Source organism: Ahaetulla prasina, chromosome 3, assembly GCF_028640845.1.
Source record: "Ahaetulla prasina isolate Xishuangbanna chromosome 3, ASM2864084v1, whole genome shotgun sequence".
Taxonomy (NCBI): domain Eukaryota; kingdom Metazoa; phylum Chordata; class Lepidosauria; order Squamata; family Colubridae; genus Ahaetulla; species Ahaetulla prasina.
In genome coordinates, this window is record NC_080541.1 from 15,051,539 (window position 1) to 15,066,566 (window position 15,028).

General features: G+C 43.2%; 1 long non-coding RNA gene across 1 annotated transcript; it reads left to right on the forward strand.

Moving 5' to 3' along the window:
• The first annotated feature begins 267 nt into the window (after positions 1-267).
• On the forward strand, positions 268-12,736 carry LOC131195286 (uncharacterized). The gene is made up of 3 exons (XR_009154397.1): positions 268-508; positions 2,563-2,611; positions 11,123-12,736. It is a non-coding gene; the product is annotated as an uncharacterized LOC131195286 (long non-coding RNA).
• The last annotated feature ends 2,292 nt before the right edge of the window (positions 12,737-15,028 follow it).

The window sequence follows — 15,028 nt, forward strand, 5'->3', positions numbered from 1 at the left end:
GCTGCAGTTTTAAAAGATTCAAGGAAATGCTTTCCTTGCATTGTGCCCTAAAAGTCTGGCCACTGCCCAGCCTCCTGTCCTAAATGGAAAATTCAGACTGTGCTCTCTTGCTTTGCTACCATGAAATAAAATGCTGAAGGCGGGGGAGGGGGCAAACAGGGGAAACAAACATATCAACCTGCCCGGAAGAACAAATTTCACTCGTTCTCCTTAAACAGGAAGCTGTAAATCACACTCTGCCATCTGGTCTTTGCTTTAGCTGTGTTTCTTAGGAGCACCGCAGAAGTCGGATGAGATACAAGCTAGGTCAGCTTGGCTGGAATAGCACCATGGAAGCATCTCTCCCAGTGGTGAAATCCTCCGCGGTTTGCCACCGGTTCACTTCCTGCACATGCGCGGTGTGTGTCAAACGCGCACTGCACGTGTGCATGGGCCAAACGCATGCTGCACACACATGCATACTGCACACCAAACACACGCTGTGCACGGAAAAAGGAGGCTTAAGAAGGTAAGTAGAACAGCGAGGGGGAACAGCTGTGCCACGCGATTTAGGTTCGCTAGAAAGCAGGATTTCCTGCTTTCTAGCTACTATAAATCACGCGGCACAGCTGATTGTCAGAAATACCAGTTTGAACGAACCAGTAGCTTTTTTTAACTACCGGTTCACCCGAACCGATAGCTTTCTAACTTCTGGGTCGCCAGAACCAATAGTTTTTTTTTTAGTATTGGTTTGCATTTCACCCCTAATCTCTCCCCAAATACATGGCAGCCAGGCAGCCTTCCCAGAAGACAAAGCAGGGACAGTCCAGGGACAGATAGATGGGTATCAGGTGAGAAAGGCCAGGTCCACACATGAAGGTTCAATTAAAGTGATTTATTGCCATGCACAAGAATCTTCTCAATTAACAGGTCAGCACCTGTTTAGAATTAGAGAAGGTTCAACAGAACTCAAGAGAGGCTGGACTTAGTTCACTTGTGGCTACGTAGGGATTCTAGGCTTATTCCTCTTTTAACTCCACCCTCAGCTTCTGCCATTCCTTCTCCTAGAGTGAACTACACTATGAACTCTCCATCACATTCCTTACACTTCATAATTGATGTAGCGTTATCATTCCTCTGCCTGGTCCTTCTTGGTCAGATCAAGGTCTTTGGGTGAAGGGTTCCATGATAGGATTCTTCCCATTTTCCTTTCTTTCTCTCCATTTACTCATGGACATTTATTCAGTGTGGTCGGTAAGAAAAAGAAGAAAGTGGTTAGCTGATTGATTGATTGACTGATTGATTGATTGTGTGATATCAAGTTAATATCAATTCTTAGCAATCACAAAGGTAAATTTTCTCTAAGATGATCTATCCCCAGCCTGGTCCTTTGGGGTTTCCAATGGTGGTCCCATTTCCATGGTAACTGATCATCTACCTTGTTTCTGGTTCTCCTCTTCTTCTCTTTCCTTCCAACTTTCCAGCAGCAGAGCCTTCTCCAGAAAGCTTCACATATAATGTGCCTGTAGTAGGATAATTTGAGCCTTGTTATTTGAACCTCTGGATTGATTGGTTCGAGGATAAGTCAAGGACTATGCATAGTGCCAATTTTGGAAGCCCTGATATGAAGAATTCCAAGAATTGCCACCCCATCAATAAATAAAGAGAGAGAGAGACATCTGATAACTTTTTTCACCTTGGAATTGCAAGTGGACCATTCTTTTTAAAGGGTATCTATAGTTACCATTTGATGATGTTAAATCAGCTCAAGAGTTACCCTTTGTGTTTTGTTTATGAGGGTGTTGGAAGAAATATCCTTCAGTTTCAAGTGGGGAAAAAGACACTAGATTCATGGAAGTTGCTTGAAAGGAAGGTTTATTGATGAACAGGATCGCATGGCTTGAGATCCTGAGCAGAAAAAGGGCAGAGATGCTGAGAGTACCTGGGTTTTATGCCCTCTCTGGGCCCCACCCTAGAGCTTCCTGTTCCTGTGTAAAAAATGCATTCTCTGTGAGGGCTCTAACCCTCTGGAACGAACTACCACCTGGTATTCGCCAACTCCCTGATCTCCGGACTTTCCGACGCGAGCTGAAAACATGGCTGTTTCATCGCGCAGGACTGGCCTGATAGTTTTAATTGGGAATTTTAAATGGGTTTTAAATGGAGTTAGCCTAAATTTAAATATTTCATTTTAAATTATTTTAAGGTTTGTAATATTGTTTTTATATGGCTGTAAACCGCCCTGAGTTCTTCGGGAGAAGGGCGGTCTAGAAATATTAATTAATTAATTAATTCTGATTGGTAGTCAGACTCCCAGGAGGCGGGGATCTTAGCTAACTTTGTAGGCTGTCTGTCTCCCAGGCTTGGTTGAGCCTTGCTGGCTGATGTAATCTCCCCAGGCGCCATGTGATGAGTTCAGTTACTAGATGGGTAGAGGACTAATCCTATCTTTGTTGTGTAGAATGGACTTGCTCAGGCCTTAATGGCCCATTGTCAAAGGTGGTGGGGGCGGAGTTTCTGCCTCCCTTTTGGGGAAATATTCTACCCTTTTAATATTTCCCATAATATCTCTCATTTTCCTAGGACGGTGGTGGGTGCTAACTTCCTACAAGAGTTAAGAAACTCATATAAGGTAAGCACAGTTCTCATTTGGGGGGAGAAATTTTTTGAGAAGAAAACGAGGGGATCCTGATTTGTTTGTTTTTTTATGCCCTTGTTTCTTGAGCCATGCAACACTTCTAAAACTCAGCAGCTTGGATTACATCATTATCATCATCAGAGTTGGAAGGGACCTTGGAGGTCCTCTAGTTGCTACTCAAGTAAGAAACCATTTCCGACAAATGGCTTTCCAGTCTCTTCTTAAAAGTAACACTATGGAAATGGTAAAACAATACTGCTTTTGTTACTCAAGGCTGCCAAAGCAGCCTTCAAAAATTTAAAATAGATTCCTATAAAGAATATCCCTAATATAACGCAGAATAAAAACAAAGGGAAGGAGAATTGAAAACGGAGCACTAACCTCAGCAGAATTCAGAGAAGGAACAAATGTAAACTGCTGCATTGGAAGAAAGAGCCTCTTTGACATGGTAAACAGCCAAGAACCATGAAAAGGGAAGAATTTTTAAAGTTAGTTAATGGTCATTTCCTACCTAGTTCTTGTTAGTTGTGAAGTTGTGTCCAATCCATTGTGTTCCCATGGACAATGTTCCTCCAGGCCTTCCTGTCCTCTACAATCCCCTGGAGTCCATTTAAGCTCATGCCTACTGCTTCAGTGACTCCATCCTGCCACCTTGTTCTCTGTCGTCCCCTTCTTCTTTTGCCCTCAATCTTTCCTAGCATTAGGCTCTTCTCCAGGGAGTCCTTCCTTCTCATTAGGTGGTCAAATATTTCAGTTTCATCTTCAGGATCTGACCTTCTAAGGAGCAGTCAGGGTTGATCTCCTCTAGGACTGATTTGTTTGTTCGCCTGTTTGTTGCCACAGGATATGAAGCCAGTTGGGTGAGACTTTGGGCCGGTCATTTTCTCTCAGCCCTAAGGAGGAGGCAACCACTTCTGAATTCTTGCCAAGAAAACTAAAGGCCTCAATTCTTTGGCGCTCAGCCTTCCTTAGGGTCCAACTTTCACAGCCATACATTGTAACTAGGAAAACCAGAGCCTTGACTATTCCTACCTAAAGACAGAACTATCATCCAATATGGGTTCTTGCAGTGTTGGAGGTCTTTAGCAAAGGATCTCAGTTCTGCTAAAGCAATATCTCTCCATACTGATGATGAACCAGTTGTGAGATGTTGTTTTCCTCCCTCCCATCTTGAAAAGTCCTGCTATTTCAGATTTCCCTTTTCCTGCTTTTCCTGTCACTGAAGAACAAGGTAGTTGCTAGAAATAGTTGGCTTAATGCAGTGTTTCTCAGCTTTGGCAGCTTTAAGATGTGTGGACTTCAATCCCAGAATTCCTCAGCCAGCATCATCTCCAGCCACGAAAAGCCTCAGGCTAGAAACTAGGAGACGAAGAATTCTAGTGCTGCCACAGGATATGAAGCCAGTTAGGTGAGACTTTGGGCCGGTCATTTTCTCTCAGCCCTAAGAAGGAGGCAACCACTTCTGAATTCTTGCCAAGAAAACTACTGATCTGTAGGTAGGTAGATAGGTAGGTAGATAGATAGATAGATAGATAGATAGATAGATAGATAGATAGATAGATAGATAGATAGATAGATAGGTAGATAGATAGATAGATAGATAGTCCATCATGCAGGACTCTGTGTGTTTATTCTTCCAGCAACCACAATTATCCAAAGGTTTTATCTGAAGGCTCTATTGGAAGTGATTTGAACAAAACCTCATTCTGAACTAAGTCATTGGACCAAATTGTTTTGCTGCCTGACAATCAAATCATCTTCCTTAAGACCAATTCAGAGGCTCAACAGATTTTTATTCCCGTGTACAGAAAGCTCCCTCTAGAACATAGAATAACAGAGTTGGAAGGGACCTTGGAGGTCTTCTAGTCCTGCCTGAGCCGGAGATCTTACACCATTTCGGACAAATGGTTATCCAATCTCTTCTTAAAAGCTACCAACGATGGGACACCCACAACTTCTGAAGGCAAAGCATTCCACTGGTTAATTGTTCTCACTATTAGGAAATTTCTCCTTAGTTCTAGGTTAATTCTCTCCTTGATTAGTTTCCATCCATTGCTTCCTGTCCTGCCTTCAGGTGCTTTGGAAAATAGGTTGAGCCCCTCATCTTTGTAGGAGCCACTCAAATATTGGACTACTGTGATCATGTCTCCCCTAGTCCTTCTTTTCATTAGACTAGACATACCCAGTTCCTACAACCGTTCTTCATATGTTTTAGCCTCCAGCCCCCTAATCAGCCTTTTTGCTCGTCTCTGTATTCTTTCCAGTATTTCAACATCTTTTTTTATATTAACAGTGACCAAAATTGGATGCAATACAGTATTCCATGTGTGGTCTTATTAAGTAAAGTGGTACTAATACTTCCAACCTTTATTGAATCCCTTTGTTGAATCAAATAATATCCTTTATTGAATCAATCAGATCAATTTGACTTAAAGAGCAAGGCTGGCAATCTCCAAACTCAGGTTTCAGTTGAGCTGCTCATCTAAATTGAACCCTTCATGGTTTGCGCTTGCCTATTAGCAACTCCTGGTGATAATTTTGCAAATTTCGTAAAAGGTCAGCCCTTTCAGTCCACTTCCAAGCCGGGAATTAAATGGAGGCTACTTAAGAAAGAAAGATCCATTTATTGGTGAACAAACCAACACGCACACAGCATGCAGTTCTGGGAGAGCTGACAAAATGGAGTTGAGAATGGGTGGGGTTTTTTTTTAAACACTTTCTTGATTCCTATATTGTCATGTAGGGGTCATGGCTGGCTGTATAGGCAAAAGGGGAAATGCAAATCCTAGGTGTTTATCTGAGCTAACCTTGTCAACCTTTGGCTTGCCTAATTGTGTCCCTTATCTGGAGTTTCTCTCCGACCCAATCTTGCTTACTTACATGGATTACCAAATCTGCATTTCGAAAAAATGGCCTCCTCAGTTTCTGTTTGGGGCAGGGGGACTGGGGTCGGTTTCTGCCTCCCTTAAGATTTTTCCCCATCTCTCCTCTAGGGGACATATTCTATCCTGCCTTTTTGATATTCCCCAAAATATTTCATTCTCTAGGACAGTGATGGCTAACCTTTTTGCCGCCATGTGCCAAAAGCAGGGGGAGAGCGAAGGGGTCTTTAATTTAATGTAACCTACCCCCCACACATGTGTGCGTGACACCCACCCCCTTGCGCTCCCCCCGCTTTTGCCACGCCATGGCACGGTGAGCCCAGTAGACCTGTTTTGCACCCTCACCAGGCTCCCCGAACCTTTCTAGGAGCCTGGGGAGGGCAAAAACGGCCTTCCCCACACACACCCAGAGGGTCTCCGGAGGTTAGAAATGGCTGGTTTCCCAACTTCTGGTGGGCCCAGAAGGCACGAAAATCAGCTAGCCAGCATGCACATGCGTCCTGGAGCTGAGCTAGGGCAACGCTCGCATGCCCACAGATATAGCTCCATATGTCACCTGTGGCACACGTGCTATAGGTTTGCCATCATGGCTCTATGACACTGGTAGTCAACCTGGTCCCTACCGCCCACTAGTGGGAATTCCAGCTTTCATGGTGGGTGGTAGGGGTTTTATCCGATTGTTGTTGTTAGTTGCGAAGTCGTGTCTGACCCATTGCGACCCCATGGACAACATTCCTCCAGGCCTTCCTGTCCTTTACCATCCTCTGGAGTCCATTTAAACTCATGCCTACCGCTTCAGTGACTCCATCCAGCCACCTCGTTCTCTGTCGTCCCCTTCTTCTTCTTCTCAATCTTTCCCAGCATTAGGCTCTTCTCCAGTGAGTCCTTCTTTCTCATTTATCCGATACTGAAGCATTTTCCTTTTTTTAATTTAATTGTCTTTTTAAAAAATTTTCATAGGTTATTTAAAAACATTTTCATTAGGTTTTCATAAAATTCCCTGTGACAATTTAAATTTCTGAAAATATACTAGTTGTATCACCCGCGCATAAGTTTAGTTCACGTTACATAAGTGAAAGTAAATGGCGCTATAGTGTGACCGCAAACAAAAGAGCCTCGTCCCAGAATAGCTCGCACATCTCCCCCCACACCACCCAGTTGTAACAGACAAGCAGAGCTGGTAGCTGGCGCCCCTCCCCCAACCCAATCCACAATGCGCGAGAGGCATGCGCAAACGACGATACACGGCACATTACTGTGGAACCGGTGGGCGGTTAGAAAATTTTTCTACTAACAGAGATACAAAAGTGGGCGGTAGATATAAAAAGGTTGACTCCCCCTGCTCTAGCAGGATGGGTGAGTGCTGACTTTCTGCAGAAGATGGTTAGTTGTTCCGTAGGAAACCAAACTTCCTTTCTGCCTTTTGCTTCTTCGTTGCTGAAGCAGCAGCTGCACAAAGCTCCTCCATCAGCTGATTTTTGCCAATGGGGGAATGAACTTGTCATCCATCACTGTAGGCTGGATTACTAAAGTGACTCATGGTTTTAAGCAGAGCTGGAGAATTCATCCATCAGGCCGATTTTCCTGCCTCTGACAACTGACAAAGAAGGAGGCTGGGGAAAGAAAAAAAAAAGAATAAGGCTGTCAAACCTTGATATATCTCACTGGGTGAATTCAGCCTATCTTTCAAGAGTCCGAGGCCCAGGGCAAGTCAGCCAATGTGAGTTTGTCAACATTATTAGACAGGGTAGATGGGGTAGGAGGCTGAAGAGCAAGCGCCAAGTCCTGTTTGCAGATGATGCTCCAGTTAGGAATGGATTGCTTTCTCTTAGATCAAGTATTTTTCTTCAAGGCTCATACAACTACATTAACCCAGACAGTATTTTATTTTATTTTTTTATTATTACTATTTTTTATCCAGCCTTCTTTTTATATACATAGATATATATAAATATATATATATATATATATATATTTTCTGAGGTTTTCGCGGGTGTTTGTATATAGGTCTCTGGTTATTCGGATTTTCTCCCGTGTAAAATTGGAAGTGTCTTGGCGACGTTTCGATGAAGTCTTATTCGTCATCTTCAGGCTGGGTGTTTACAGCTTCGTGCTTCTAGGAGAAATGTGTGATTCCAGCTGTTTCTTCCTTTTAACTGCTAGTGGGGGTTTGAACTGATTGGTTGGGCACTTGGCTATTTTCACAGCCAAGCGCCCACAGCCAAGAACACAGCCATGCACCCAACCAATCAGTTCAAACCCCCACTAGCAGTTAAAAGGAAGAAACAGCTGGAATCACACATTTCTCCTAGAAGCACGAAGCTGTAAACACCCAGCCTGAAGATGATGATTGAGACTTCGTCGAAACGTCGCCAAGACACTTCCAATTTTACGTGGGAGAAAACCCGAATAACCAAAGACCTACCTACCTACATACATACCTACCTACCTACCTACATACATACATACATACATACATACATACATAAAACTCAAAGCAGTGAGTATGCCTAATACCCTTTTCTCCTATTTTCCCACAACAGCAACTCTGCGAAGTGGTTTGGGGTATGAGAGAATGACTAGCTCAACGTCACCCAGTCGGCTTGCATGCGTAAAGCAGGACTAGAACTCACTGTCTCCTAGTGATTGACCCAAAGTCATCCAGTCCCTTTCATGCATAAGGCGGGACTAGAATTCACCATCTCCTGGTGGTTGGTCCAAAGTCACCCAACTGGCTTTCATTACTGAGGCAGGACTAGAACTCACTGTCTCCTAGTGATTGACCCAAAGTCATCCAGTCCCTTTCATGCGTAAGGCAGGACTAGAATTTACCATCTCCTGATAATTGGCCAAAGTTACCCAGCTGGCTTTCATAACTGAGGCAGGACTAGAATTCACCATCTCCTGAAGATTGGTCCAAAGTCATCCAGTCACTTTCATGTCTAAGATGGGACTAGAATTCACAGTCTTCTGGTTTCTAGCTTGGTGCCTTAACCACTGCATCAAACTGCCTCTCCTATTGTGTTAATTCATGGTGATAGTCACTTAAGTGTCCTAGTGATGTCTTATGAAAGCGCCTGTTTTCCAAGGGGTGCCTTATTCTCTGGTTCAGATAAATCCCTCCCTCTTTTTTGTCAATCTTTCATTAACATTTTGCTAGTGTAGCCTAACTTTGAATCAGTGGTGAAACGTCAAATTTGTTACTACCAGTTCTGTGGGCGTGGCTTGGGGGGGTAATGTGACTGGGTGAGCATGGCCAACTTTTTTTTTTTACTTTTAAAAGCATTTTTCTACATGCTGAAGAGATTGTAGAAAAAATGCTTTTAAAAGGCTCCGCTGAGCATTTTTTTTTTGCCTTTAAAAGAAAAAAAGCCTCTGATGATCAGGCAACTCAGCTGGGATCGTCAGAGCCTTTTAAAAGCATTTTTACAACCTCGTTGGCCAAAGAGGTTGTAGAAAAAATGCTTTTAAAAGGCACTGACGATTCCAGCTGAGCCGCGCGATCATCAGAGGCTTTCTTTTTTACTTTCAAAAGCATTTTTTCAGCAGAAGAAAGAATGCTTTTAAAAGTAAAAAAAAAAGCCTCTGATGATCACGCAGCTCAGCTGGGCTTGGACCGGGGGGTGGGGGCAGGGATTTTTGCTACTGGTTCTCCAAACCACCCACCACCATCGCTATCGGATCAGGCGATCCAGTCCGAACCAGGAGCATTTCACCCCTGCCTTGAATGCCCTTGCAAGACGGATTTAAAATTAAAAATCAGGAGTCACGAGTTGCGGTTGTGCATATGGACGTTAAGCCTTTCTACCATCCATCTTGCACACACATTGCTCCGTATTTTGCATAGTTGTGTTCACAATCATCCTCGTGACTTTGACAAGCCATCAAAAGTGGGGCGGTTGCAAAATAAATGCACGACACTACAGCCTTGCAGCCCCATTGCAAGAAATCATAAATCATATGCAACCGGGTTAGGACCGGGTTACTTACGGGACCGCCTTCTGCTACCGGTGGCCTCCCACCGACCAGTGCGCTCCCACAGAGAGGGTCTCCTCAGGGTGCCGTCGGCCAGACAATGTCGGCTGGCGACCCCCAGGGGGAGGGCCTTCTCTGCGGGGGCTCCAGCCCTCTGGAATGAGCTATCCCCAGGGATACGCCAATTCCCTGACCTCCGGCCTTCCGGCGTGAGTTGAAGACTCTTTTATTCCATTGTGCAGGACTGGCCTAATAGTTTTTAATGGGGATTTTAATAGTTTTTAGTATTTTCTGTATTTTAGTATTTTCAGCCTATCTAAATTAATCTTTTAAATCTGTTTTTGATTTTTGTATTTTTTTTCTTCTTAGTTGGCTGTAAACCGCCCTGAGTCCTTCGGGAGAAGGGCGGTATAGAAGTTGAAATAATAAATAATAAATAAATAAATAAAAACCGGTTTGGAAATCAAGAAAACAGGGTGCATAGATAATCAGTTTCTCTGAATTTTATCATAGCACAGTAAAAGAGAAAAACAAGAATGGTGTTTTCCAAACTCTTGAAATTTTAATTCTGGGCTCGAATATCCAACACTGGATTAATCTCTGTTGCTAATTTTTTACAGTTTACATTTGGAGTCTATATCTGCCAGCCAAACAACATTTTAGCTTCAGTTTTCTTGGCCTTTGCCTGAAACACTAAATAAATACAGCAGTTCTCTTACTAAGACAGCAGTTTTGCAGCCACAGTGTTGCTAATGAGTCCAATCACTATGTCCCAGTTAATTTAATTTTATCACAAGATCAGTGTCTGGCTGTTTGCAGTGCACAAAAGTGCCCTCTGTGTGAACCACAAAATTGTATCATTTGTCTTCTTCTTTGCATTCTCCCCATTTTAAATTTTTTTTCAAGGTTGATGGTTATGCCTGAATGAATACATTGCCCAGAGCTGGAATAATTGCAAATGTGGATTTTTCTCAGCGTTACATTCTATTGTTTCTGATGTAGCTTCAAGCAGACCATTAAACTGACTGAATATCCCTTCTGTCTTTTAAGGCTAAATTATGCACATTTCTTGTTTACTACCTTCAAGAGATACTACTAAGACCATGGTTGGATCTTGAAGGAAAGCTAAGCAGGTGTAGATATGGTTGGTATTTGGATGGGAGACCAAGGAACTGTCAGCATTCCAGAAGAACCCAACCCCAATTAAAACTCCGAGACAGGCATTTTCTCAAAGTTCCCATTTATTAGAGTAGATATATTGACACGTCTGGGAAAACCCAAATCTGAGAGTTCAAGGTCTTCCCTCAGTAAATCAAAACCCCAAATCCAGCCCCTCCACCCATCAGTCCATCACATGGTCCAATCACCATCTGTCCCAACTTGAGACACTAACTTCAACCACTCCTCCTCCGGATGCAGGCATGCCATGACCTTGACCAAAAAGAAGAATGCTATTATGTCTAACTACATTCCCTCTACTAAATCCCCCCTCCTAGTTTCCCAAGCACAAGAATGTGGTGGCGTGGAAGCTTCCGGTGTTAATATGGTTTCTAAAGCTGACAGGAACATCTCAGAGCTATAAGCCTGACTGGAAAGTTGAGAAACTGTGTGGCACAGCTAGCAATTTGTTCTCTGATACATCCCACAGGCTATCATTATGCGATGAGGAAGCACAATCCTTGCCGAAGGATGAGGACAGCCAAGGACTAAATGGAGCAACCCACACAGTGGAAAGACCAGTTGGGAACGGACCCAAACCACCAAGCGAGAGAAAAGAACAGGCAAAACGTTATGATTAATATGCCAGCTGGTTTTAAGTAAATTACAGCCAATATTTTGCCTCATCTTCCTCGTGTGTGTGGTTTTTTTTGTTTTTGTTTTTTAAAAAGGAGGGAGCATTTAATTGTGCCAAGATGTGTGCCACCACATAAACTGGGCATGCTGAGCTCCAGAAGGCGCAGACGCCTCTGTGCAACCAGCTGCATCGAAAACGCAACATGCAACTTCGCAGCGGCAAACTGGGGTTCAATAAAACAAGGCGACAGGGAAGCCAGCAGGGTTGGGAAGAGGTAAAATTTAACGGAGAAAAATAGAGATTGAACAGAGAATCTCTGCGTGGATTCCAAAAGAAGGATTTTTTCCCCCCTATGTGAATTCATTGTTCGTTTGTTCTCCAGATCTCCATGCCAGAAATCGTGGGGAAAAGATCATCTGATGAACAGGCCTATCTTGTGTCAGTGGGTCTTATCTGGATTGCCAGATAATATTTCTTCTTCATAGAATAGAATGGAATGGAATGGAATGGAATGGAATGGAATGGAATGGAATAGAATTTTTTATTGGCCAAGTATGATTAGGCACACAAGGAACTTGTCTTGGTGCATATGCTCTTAGTGTACATAAAAGAAAAGATACCTTCATCAAGGTACAACACTTACAACACTTAATGATAGTCATAGGGTACAAATAAGCAATCAGAAAACAATATCAATGTCAATATAAATTATAAGGATACAAGCAACAAAGTTACAGTCATACAGTCATAAGTGAAAGGAGACGGGTGATGGGAAGATTAATAGTAGTGCAGATTTAGTAAATCGTTTGACAGTGTTGAGGGAATTATTTGTTTAGAAGAGTGATGGCATTCGGGAAGAAACTGTTCTTGTGTCCAGTTGCTCTGGTGTGCAGTTCTCTATAATGTCGTTTTGAAGGTAGGAGTTGAAAAAACTTATGTCCAGGATGTGAGGGGGCTGTAAATATTTTCACAGCCCTCTTTTTGACTCCTGCTGTATACAGGTCCTCAATGGAAGGCAGGTTGGAAGCCATTGTTTTTTCTGGAGTTTTAATTATCCTCTGAAGTCTGTGTCTGTCTTGTTGGGTTGCAGAATCAAACCAGACAGGTATAGAGGTGCAGATGACAGATTCAATAATTTCTCTGTAGAGCTGTATCAACAGCTCCTTGGGCAGTTTGAGCTTTCTGAGTTGGTGCAAAAAGAACATTCTTTGTTGTGCCTTTTTGATGGCTTTCTGATGTTAGGTGTCCATTTTAGATCTTGCAATATGGTAGAACCTAAAAATTTGAAGGTCTCTACTGTTGATATTGTCTTGTCTAATATTGTAAGAGGTGGAAGTACGGAAGGTTTTCTCCTAAAGTCTACCACCATTTCTATGGTTTTGAGTGTGTTCAGTTCCAGATTGTTCCGGTCACACCATGAGGTGGTTCAACCTCCTGTCTGTATTCTTCCTACTTTATTTGTTAGTTGTTTTTATTAATTTTTAAACGGGGTTTTTAGTTTATGGTAATTTAATTTCAGGCTAATTTTAAATAAGTTTTTTAAATGATATTTTAACTTGTATATTTGTATTGCTGGTTTTATCTTGCCTGTACACCGCCCTGAGTCCTTCGGGAGAAGGGCGGTATAAAAATCAAATAAAATAAAAAAATAAATAAATAAAATAAATAAATAAAAAGGTCAAGGAGTCCCTGCAGTTTTTACTCCTTTAATCATTGCCAACTATAGGGGGAAGAGGTTGCTCATCTTCATTTCAAGGCTATTAATCTAGTACCGTCTGAAGACATTTCTGAGGTCATGTGGCCATTTGTTGTGGCCTGCCAGCCAGACCATGGATGATGAGGAGGTTTGGGAGGAATCTAGGCCAGTTCTGGAATCTGGGAAAGGCTCTGATGGATGCTCTGTGCTGGACGCAGAGATCGAGCCAGGACTGCCTGACAATTCCCAGCCAGTGGAAAGGCAGCTGCCTTTGGAGGCTGATATGAATGAGGAGGAAGAACAGCTGGGGCCTGTTCCAGATGCACGTATGCGCAGAGCAGTTAGGAGAGGGGAACAATGGAGGACAAGGAGTTGACTCGGGAAGCAAAGCACACATGGATGCTGAATGGCCCCTCCCTGGCTGGGGAATATATAGAAGGAAAGAGGAGTGCTTGTCATAGGAGACAACTGTTCGTATTTCTGAAGATTTTGCTCATTGTGTTTCTTGCCACAGAGACTGCTTGTGAGAACTTAATTTGCAGCCTTTCAGCTGGGAACTCACAGCCTGGCCTGGTAATTATCGCAAGGAACTGATAAGGTCTGTTACTGCAGTTAACTCTTTGATGGACTATTGCCTGGAGTTTTCAGTGGGTGAATGCAATTAATTCACAAGAGGTAAATAAAGAGGGGTGTTTTGTGACAAGGAGTCTGTTTCTTGCTTCTGCTAACACTATCATGATGTCACAGAGTGCTGTTACCTTCCCACTGAAGTGGTACCTATTTATCTACTTGCATTTGCATGCTTTCAATCTGCTAGGTTGACAGGAGCTGGGGTGAGGACTGGAGCTTTCCCTGTCGTGTGATGCTTGGGTTTCGAACCTGGGCTGCCAGCTTTCCAGCTGACAAGCTCAGCATGTTAACCTGAGCTGAGCTGCCCTTGTGTGTGTCTATCCTGCTTTTATTTATTTATTTTTTTCAGATAACTCAAGGTGGCAAATATATCCAACACACCTTCCTCCCAGTGATGGCAGCCAACAAATTTATGAAATATCCATTAGATATAGTATATTTGGGGCACTATTACATCTCATGTGTGCAATTACAATTATTTTTTAATTTTTTATTTAATTTATTATGTTTAAAAATAACTCAAGGTGGCACACATATCCAATAACCTTTCTCCTATTTTCCACACAATAACAACAACCCTATGAGGTGGATTGGGCTGAGAGAGTGACTAGCTGAAGGGCATCCAACTGGCTTTCCTGGTGAAGGCGGGACTAGAATTCACAGTCTCCTGGTGATTGGCCAAAAGTCACTTAGCTGGCTTTCGTGGTAAAGGCGGTGTTGTGACCGAGGCCCAAGGAGTGATTACCAAACACAATTCAGTCCTGAACAAACTTATTTTATTAAAACAGCTGAGAATTAATTCATTCTCAGCTGAGTCTAAAACAAATTCTTCATAAACAATCCTTCGGCCTTATCACCAATCTTCGTTGTCTTTGGCAACCTGCCAAAGGCTTTTCTTGGCAAAAACCCCACAAAGTTCAAGAGATGCTGACAAGAAGCAATGGAATCAATGTTGCTTTTCCACAAAGAACCCAATGGCTCGTTGCTGCTCTTTTAAGCCTTATGGGAGGAGACAATCATCTCCTGGCCTTACTCCCGAGTTGTCCTTTTTGCTTTAGCTGCTCTTGCCTTCTGGCAGCTCTTCGAATGCGTGCACTAGGAACAGGGTCCTCCTGTTCCTCTGCTTCGCTGCTGTCTGCCTCTGGAGGCTCCAGAGTCCGCACATTGCTCCCAGATGGCCTTGGCCCCATTTCTGCCTCTGATGCAGAGCCCTCGTCTGGGCCTTCCCCTGACTCTAGGACTGGCCCATTGTCCTCCCCAGCCTCGTCACTGTGTGACTCCGCTGCCAGGTCCGCAGGCTGCTGGTGGACCACAACAGGCTGGACTAAAACTCACAGGCTCTTGTTTTTACCTGATATCTTAATCATTAGACCAAACTGGGTCTTTATGTGACTTTTTTTTATGTAGGGTGTCCCTGTTGAGAAATGACCAAT